A 9,037-nucleotide genomic window follows, 5' to 3' on the forward strand; every position below is an offset into this window, starting at 1 on the left:
ATTCTTAACCATGAATGTATTTTTCCAAATCCTAGTGGCTTCTTGTGGGAATGATTAAGAAAAGCAAAATTTGAAATATTTGAATTAAAATACTTTTATGTGAATGCACTAAAGAAGCATTAGTTAAAGATAGTGATAATATGGGTAGGTGGAATGAAATGCATATTAGTCAGTGAGACATAAAATTAAGATGTAGAAAAGCGGGGGATAGAAGATTCTCTTCAGGTGAGCCGATAACTCAAAGCTTCTGCCCCAGAGCTCTCTGATAACAGGGTCCAAGCCTCTGGGCTCACCGGAAACAGCTTTTGCTCTGTTTCCTCTGTTGCAGAGGTTCGGCCTTCAGCCCTCCTGGCTATGCGCACGCCTTTAATCCCAGCACTTGGGAGGCAGAGCCAGGTGGATCTCTGTGAGTTCGAGGCCAGCCTGGGCTACCAAGTGAGTCCCAGGAAAGGCGCAAAACTACACAGAGAAACCCTGTCTCGAAAAACCAAAAAAAAAAAAAAAAAACCAAAAAAAAACAAAAACCCTTTGCTAATAACATATTTCAGGCCAGTGAAATGGCTCAGCAGCTAGAGGCACTTGCCAAACTTAATGACCTTAGTTCAATACCCTGGACCCACATGGTAAAAGGAAAGGACCAACCACCCCAAGTTGTCCTCTGACCTCCACATGCACACACAAAATAAAGGAGTATACAAGTTTTTGTTTTAAGTAACATAGCTTATGTCAGCTATCAGGTAATAGTGATGGCATGAAAATATTTGCATTCACATCCATCAAACATTAATGAGAAAACTTAAAGACTTATCAGGTTGATGTTTGTTGAAGATGATGTGGCAGCCATGAAAATAACAGCTCTCAATATCAAAAAGGAAGCAGAGTTGACACAGACCCCTCTGCCACTCCATGGGATCCGCCATTGTGATCCTTCTTTCCAGCCAGCGAATGAGCATGCAGGGTGATGTCAACCTGACAGGATCTGGATCACCTAGGAAACGCACTCTCAGGCACACCTGGAGGGACCACTTAGATTGGGTCAATTGAGGTAGAAGTCTCACTCTGAAAGAGGGCAGCCCCGTCACGTGGGCTTGGGTCCTGACTGCGTGGGTGTCTTGCTGTGTGATAAAACACCATGATCAAAGAAACTTGGGGAGGAAATGATTTATTCATCTTATGCTTCCACATCATAGTGTATCATCAAAGGAAGTCAGGACAGGAACTCAAACAGGGCAGGGACCTGGAGGCAGGAGCTGATGCAGAAGCCACGGAGGAGTGCTGCTTGCTGGCTGACTCCTCGTGGCTTGCTCAGCCTGCTTTCTTATAGACCCCAGGACCACCAGCCCAGTGGTGGCCCCACCCACAATGGGCTGGACCCTCTCCCATCAATCACTAATTAAGAAAATGCCCTACAGGCTTGCCTACAGCCCAATATTACCGAGGCATTTTTCTCAACGGAGGCTCCCTCCTTTCAGATAACTCTAGCTTGTGTCAAGTTGACATAAAACTAGCTAGTAGAATGGGCATTCATCGTTTTTGCTCTCCTGCCTCCTGACTGTGGTTGCAATGTGACCAGCTGCCCCAAGCTGCTGCCGCTATGATTTCCACCATGATGGACTATGAACGTGACTCTAAATAAACCCTTTCTCCCAGAAGTTGCTTTTATCAGGATATTTTAACACCTCAAGAGGAAAAGTAACAAATACATAGGGTAGTTAATACAGCTCTCTCTTCTACTCTCTTTAGCAGAATCTCTATTAGGCTACCGCATTGACTGCCCAGATTTCTTGATACTATGCTCCTCCCTGAGGTCCTTTGTACCCAATCCTCCATGCCCTTACTCTTCTGTTCACTGGTGTCAGGTCATTCCTGCTGTAGGAGGTATGAAGATCCTTCTGGGTAAGCACTGGGGCAGTGGTTCTCAACCTTCCTAATGCTGTGACCCTTTAATACAGTTCCTCATGTTGTGATGACCGCAACTACAAAATTATTTCCGTTGCTACTTCATACCTGTAATTTTGCTACTGTTATGAATTGTAATGTAAATATCTGTGTTTTCTGATGGTTTTAGGTAACCCATGTAAAAGGGTTGTTCGACCCCAAAGGGTTACAACCCACAGGTTGAGAACCACTGCACTAGGGGACACTGGATTGTTAGTACACAGGCTTGTTCCTTCAAGGGAAGAAATGCTATGCTTGTTATCTGCCCAGAGGGCCGGGAATGAATGTGCATTCTAGCCTGGTGGGAGACCACACCAGACCCGCCCCAAGACCCTTATCCTAAGCTAGTTTTTCTCAGTCCATCTGTAGAACTCATCTTTATGGAAGCTGTCATACGTAGTCAGTCTAGAGAACCCATCTTTTAGCTGTCACACGTGCTTTACAAATAATTTTGATGTAGTTTCTATATTTAGTTTACTTTGTTCCTCAAAGAGATTTATGTATGCTTGTTTGGTTTGGTTTGGTTTTTTCGAGACAGGGCTTCTCTGTGTAACAGGTCTGGCTCTTCTGGAACTCACAGAGACTCACCTGCCTCTGCCTCCCAAGTGCTGGGATTAAAGGCATGCACCACCACCTCTCAGTTTATGTATGCTTTATTGTGCACCTGGGATTGAGTTATCACCAGAAGTGTTCACCAAATTTTGCTATGCTTAAATACGCCTAAAACAAGGCACTCTGGATCAGACTCTGGAAGTTTGAATCGACACCAGCTACTGAGTATGGTGAACAGACATGGTCTTCTTTTCTCCGGTGGATTGGCCATCACTCTGCCACTGTGGAGATCGCATAGACCCCTACAACTTGTCCCCCTGTGACAGCTCACAGATGTCTCCCCCAATGAAACTCTTTAGGATTCAATCCTGTCTTGCCATCTGTTTCTTAGAGAATCCAAATGAACGTGAGTAAGTTAAAAAGAACAACTGATAATAGACAGTCAGAAAATGTGGCACAAAGCATGTGGCTATTTGTAGCATAATCATAATTCAAATAATTTTAGGTGACTTGCAGGATCTCTGGAAAGTTATAAGCTGAGGTTTTAGGTTAAGGCTTAAACCAGGGCATGTTTTCATTGGCTTTGGTTGAACTGAATTATGACCAGCATTTTTATTTACTTTGATATCTGTTGCTGGACTTACCGTGGGTCCAAATATACCTATTATTGAACTTGTGACAATAAGCCTCAGATCATGCTCTTTTAGTAAAAAACAAATGTTCATTGCATGAAAAGATTGGTGCTGTGGGATGTTCTGTATGGCAAATGTGTTGCTGATTGGTCAATAAATAAAACACTGTTTGGCCATTAGCTAGGCAGGAAGTATAGGCGGGACAAGGAGGAGAATAAAGCTGGGAAGTGGAAGGCTGAGTCAGAGAGACACTGCCAGCCGCCATGATGAGAAACAGCATGTGAAGATGCTGGTAAGCCACGAGCCACGTGGCAAGGTATAGATTAATGGAAATGGATTAATTTAAGCTGTAAGAACAGTTAGCAAGAAGCCTGCCATGGCCATACAGTTTGTAACCAATATAAGTCTCTGTGTTTACTAGGTTGGGTCTGATGGCTGTGGGACTGGCAGGTGAAAGAGATTTGTCCTGACTGTGGGCCAGGCAGGAAAACTCTAGCTACAGATTGGTTTTGGGCCGGTGAGATGGCTTAGGGAGTAAAAGCGCATGCCATGTAAATCTGATGTCTTGAGTTCAAATCTCAGAATTCACGTAAAAGTAAAAAGAGAGAACTGACTCCCAAAAGCTGTCCTCTGACCTCTACACACATCATGGCATACATCTGTCTGCACACACATACCACAACTAAATAATAGACTATACTATACAACACTGTACCTAAAGAATTTTTTAAATTATTAGTTTGCAGGGAAAGAAAAGTTTGTGACAGCAATTACTAACCATTTATTAGCATTGAATGGTAGTTTTATAGTAGGACTGGAATTTTCCAAGTGCAGGACAAGAACGGCACAAGCTGTTAGTTCAACCATTCTGACTGATCAAATAGAAGAAAAGTAAACCACAGGTTTCTAAGAATTTTATCCCCCTTTACATAGCTTACAGAATGCATGATATAACAAGCTTAAAAATTAAAGAATCTTGCTGGGCAGTGGTGGTGCACACCTTTAATCCCAGCGCTCAGGAGGCAGAGCCAGGTGGATCTCTGTGAGTTTGAGGCCAGCCTGGTCTACAGAGTGAGATCCAGGACAGGCACCAAAGCTATGCAGAGAAACCCTGTCTCAAAAAAACCAAATAAATAAATAAATAAATAAATAAATAAATAAATAAAATTAAAGAATCCTGCACTTGGAAGGCAGAGGCAGATGGATACCTGCGTTTGAGGTCAGCCTGGTCTACAAACTGAGTTCCAAGACAGACAGGGTTTCATAGTGTGACTGTGTCTCAAAAAAAAAAAAAAAAAAAGTTGAAGAATCCTTTTTTTGTGAGGTGGATTTATGAGGAAGAGGCATGCTAGAAACTCAAGGTTATACACCATTTGGCCCTCAGAGGGCGCAGTTTACTTACTGTCTTTGACCAGATGTCTCCACGGGGACAAGGCTGGCTTAATCAGTGGTGCCTTGAATTCCTGACTTCAGCAGCAGGACGGGCATGTGTCCTCAGGGCTTCCTTCTAATGCTCTTCCTCCCAGGTTTTCCTGCAGGCTCCTGTCTTTCTGTCCCTCCCCATTATGACCTTTCTTCTTTCACAGATGTTTTCTGGGACTCTCACAAAACTAAAATTCTGTTTATAGAAAAAAAAAAAATCTTAACTTTCCCCGCATGCTCTGTATTCTAGGGTGTGTTGACCTGGTGGGCTGCAGTTCTGTCCAGTGCATAGGAACCTCCTGTGATCTTGTTCAGGTTCCTTCAAACCCCTTCAAGATGTAACTTCAGAAGCCCCCAAAACCTCAACAATGGCAACCATCATTGTGACTGTTCTCTGAGAAGCCCACACCCATGCTCTTCTTTCCAAGTGCCTTTCTTTATTTTAACCCGGTGCTTAAAAATGTCTTTAATAAACTTTAATTCTCCTTCATACTGGTTGGTCTTGAAATCTGGCTTTACCTGAGTCCAAGCTCCTAAGAGATGACAGGACCTCCTCAGGATGGTGCAGGCAACAGGTTGGAGATGTACCTCCATCCCCGTCATCTCTGTTAATCTGTATAATGTTGTGAAGGCCTTTAGGCCTCAGACGGGGTCACAGCCCATCCAATACTTTGTGTTTAGCTTGGTGAGGCCAGGGGAAGCAGCTCAGTTGACCAGTATCTGATCTCCTGACTCAAGAAAAATGGAAAGTAATAATTTCTATTACTCCATGCTACTAATTTCTTAGGCAACAATGAAAACTAGTAGAGAATCCAAGTTGTTACCACTGGCACCTTGACCTCAAATCTCTAGATAAATGTCTGGGTTAGCCTTAAGTGCTTGTGTTCTACCCAGCATCCACCACATTTTCCTTGTAAACTGAATGTGTGTGTGTGCGTGCGTGTGTGTGTGTGTGTGTGTGTGCGCGCGCGCGCGCGTGCTCATACAAAATTCCCTCTGAAATATGGCCAGACTCCTGCTATCTTGATTTATAATAGGAATCCCACCCACTACCTATTGCTTTAGAGAGGATTCCTCCCCTATGTAGCCTCCCATGTCTGTGAGCTAATGCCTATTTATTTACTATTATGGTTTTGTACATAGTGATTAAGTCTACTGGGCTGAACTTCCTTGTCTCCCCACGGCCTGACCTGAGCTTGGTTCCTTAGAGCTGAGCCATTGGACCTGTCAATAATATCAGATAATCCTGTCACTCACAGAACATTTTGACAACATGTGTATTGCTCCTTGCTTTGATTTAGAAACATCAGTAGCTTACCATTTTTTAAATTGCCCTACATATGTGTTGTCTTAATTCTTTTACAAATTTACTAATGAAATTATTTTTTGTACAATGAGTGTTTTTCAAAAATACGAAAGGATTCAGAATCTTTTCTAGAATTTTTATTACTCTATTTCTGGGGGGCGGGGTTGGAAAGGCATGCATACCACGAGATGTATGTGGAGGTCAGAGGACAACTTTCGGGAATAGTTTCTCTCCTTCCACCAATGAGGTCGTCGGGCTTATTTGCAATGTCTTTAACTGCTGAGCCACCTCATTGGCCTTGGGATCTTCTAAGAATGAAAAAATCAAGTTCTACCTGGGGTCAGAGGTGGCAAGTGACTAATGGTCAGCCAAGTCACAGGATGTGCACCTGTGGTCTCCCTGCTTGGGAGACGGAGGTTTGAGAATGGCCTGGATGATATCATAAGGCTCTGTCTCAAATGAACCAACAAATAAATAGGTATAGGAGATAGTTAAGGAAGATAAGGCTGGGCCAGGTCAGGCTAATGTCCTGTGTGAGGGAAGTAGAAAGCTCTGCAGGGGACAGGGAGGTGACATGTGGGGATGCCTGAGACTAACTGGACTCTACATTGTTCTAAGTACGTAAATTGTCACAAAACCTTTACCCACGTTTTCTTTAAGTGTGTCAAGAATTTCACACTATCTGAAGCTGAGACCACTTACTTAAAAAATTATTTTATGTGTATGAGTGTTTGCCACACGTATGTATGTATAACATACTTGTACCTGGTACTTATAGAATCCAGAAGAGGGCATCGGATCTCCTGAGACTGGAGTCACAGACAGTTGTGAGCTGGGTAAATTGGGTGCTGGGAACTAAACCCAGGTCCCCTGGAAAAGCAGCAAGTACTCTTAACTGCTGAGCCATCTTTCTGTCCCTGAACTTACTTCTGAGAACCATTCAGTTTTCTTAGAATATCCTAAATTATTTCTGTTTCATTTTTACTGAGAAATCTGAAGCAAATTTACTAGAGATAGGAACGGCTCTATAAGTACATTAAGTGCCAAAGTAACAGAATGAAGAAAAAAGATTCTGAACTCTTTCCCATGTTCAGATAGTTTCCAAAGTTTAGAATAACAAAAATGTGAAAAGCTAAAATAGTTAGAGAGGAGGTAGATTGGCTTTTTCTGGTGTTCTGGCATGGCTCAGTTGCCTGAGAGGATCACCGTGACACAAAGAGCTGCCCCTGGTTCCTGTCAGGCCTCCCACGCCACTCCACTTGTCCCCACGGCAGGAGCTGAGGAACCACGTCAAGGACAGGCCCCCGCAGAGATGCTGATGTGTGAAATGGATTGAATATTTCCGTAACCAGGAGCCAAGGCTTTCCTTACTCTCCCTTCAAAATGTGTGAAGGTACATTTTTAGGACATGCTGAGAACCAGTTCAAGGCTCAAATCATGACCCCAACTCTTTCATAAAACTTTCTTTCCTCCTCTAACTGCATAATATCCATCATACCAGAGTTCCTGCCCACTGACCTAATAGATTCATTGTGACATTAAGGTGCATGTTAATGTGTAGTAACTCAATAGACTGCTAATTATATCAATAGATTCATTACCACTTGAAATTAAGCAAGTTCCTGAATATCATCTTTGTGTTATTAATTAAGCTTTTACTATGGAAATTATAAATACACAAAATAGAAAAGAACATAATACATGCCCCACTCTATGTATTTACCCACGTGTAAGAAATATGGGTATTCATCAAGCTGTTAATCTTGGTTCATTCATGTTCTTATACTTTTTCTCTATGTTTTGATACAGAGGAGTTAACACATGTCTAGAGATGAGTTCCTGCCTGGGCAGGCTGTCTGGGGTAGAAGGTGAAAAGAGGTGATCGTTATCATGGAGGAATTACATTTTATGTGATATTTTATTTATTTAGCTTTTTAGGTTAGCATACAAAGTAATGCGTTGCATCGTGGAAATGTATTATTTTATGAGGAAGCAAAGTGGGGCCAGTGAGATAGCTCAGCAGGTAAAGACATCTGCAGCCAAGCCTGACATCATGAATTCAATCCCCAGGACCCACATGGTGAAAGACCAGAACCAACTCTGATCTCCAAACAACGTGTTGTGGCATGTGCACATGTAAGTACATGCACAAAAAATAAGTTAATTAGATTTTAATTAAAAAAAACTGATTGAAGGGGAAGAGACTCACAGGGTCCTGCCCTTAGTATTAATACACAGTCACTAGTTGATATTTCCTTCTGTGGTTATACCACAGACACTGGTAAGGTGTCCATGCTTCCATAAGAAAACCCTAATGAAACTCATTAGATTACACATACATGCATACAACACACACACACACACACACACACACACACACACACACACACGCATAAGACGCAACACAGAAGTAGAAAGGGGTCTCGGGTGAATATCATCTAAACACATTGTAAAAAACATAATAATGAAACCTATTATGTATAATTAATACATGCTACTACAAACAGTATTAAATGTGACAGCAAGCTTCCTAAATGTTCTTACTGCCTGCTAGTTTTGAGTCATCTTAAGTGAAGAGCATTGTGCCTAAGACCATGGTGAGGGGTTTCATGAAGTTTAAGAAATACACTCAACCCAGCACTCAGGAGGCAGAGACAGGCAGATCTCTGTGAGTTCAAAACCAGCCTGCTATACAGAGTGAGTTCCAGGACAGCCAGAACTACACATAGAAATCCTTTCTCCAAAAACCAGAAACAAAATGGAAGAAAGAAAGAAATACACTCACATTTTTGTCATCTTTTGCATCAGAAACATTATTATCAGTTTCGTTCTCTCTGTACCATATATCTGTATATATCTGGTTATTTTCCCTTGGGCAGGTAGAAATGGGGTATAACTCCCCTGTCATATCTAGAAGACTCAGTCTTTCGACAGACTTCCTGTTCCTCTGGCTCTTACAATTCTCATCGTCCCCGATGATCCAAGAACCAGTACGAGTTGTGTATTGATGTAACAACTGAAGCTGGGCAGCCCATAGTCAGTTGTTCTCTAAATGTTCACTAGTTGTGAACCTTTAGGAATATCTCACCTGCAGACCATTGTTGCGCTTCAGAGGCACTACAGATGGGTAGGGATATTGAATGCTTTCCCCCCCCAGGCAGCTTGCATGGACCCTTCCAGTATTATG

Source organism: Peromyscus eremicus, chromosome 16_21, assembly GCF_949786415.1.
Source record: "Peromyscus eremicus chromosome 16_21, PerEre_H2_v1, whole genome shotgun sequence".
NCBI lineage: Eukaryota > Metazoa > Chordata > Mammalia > Rodentia > Cricetidae > Peromyscus > Peromyscus eremicus.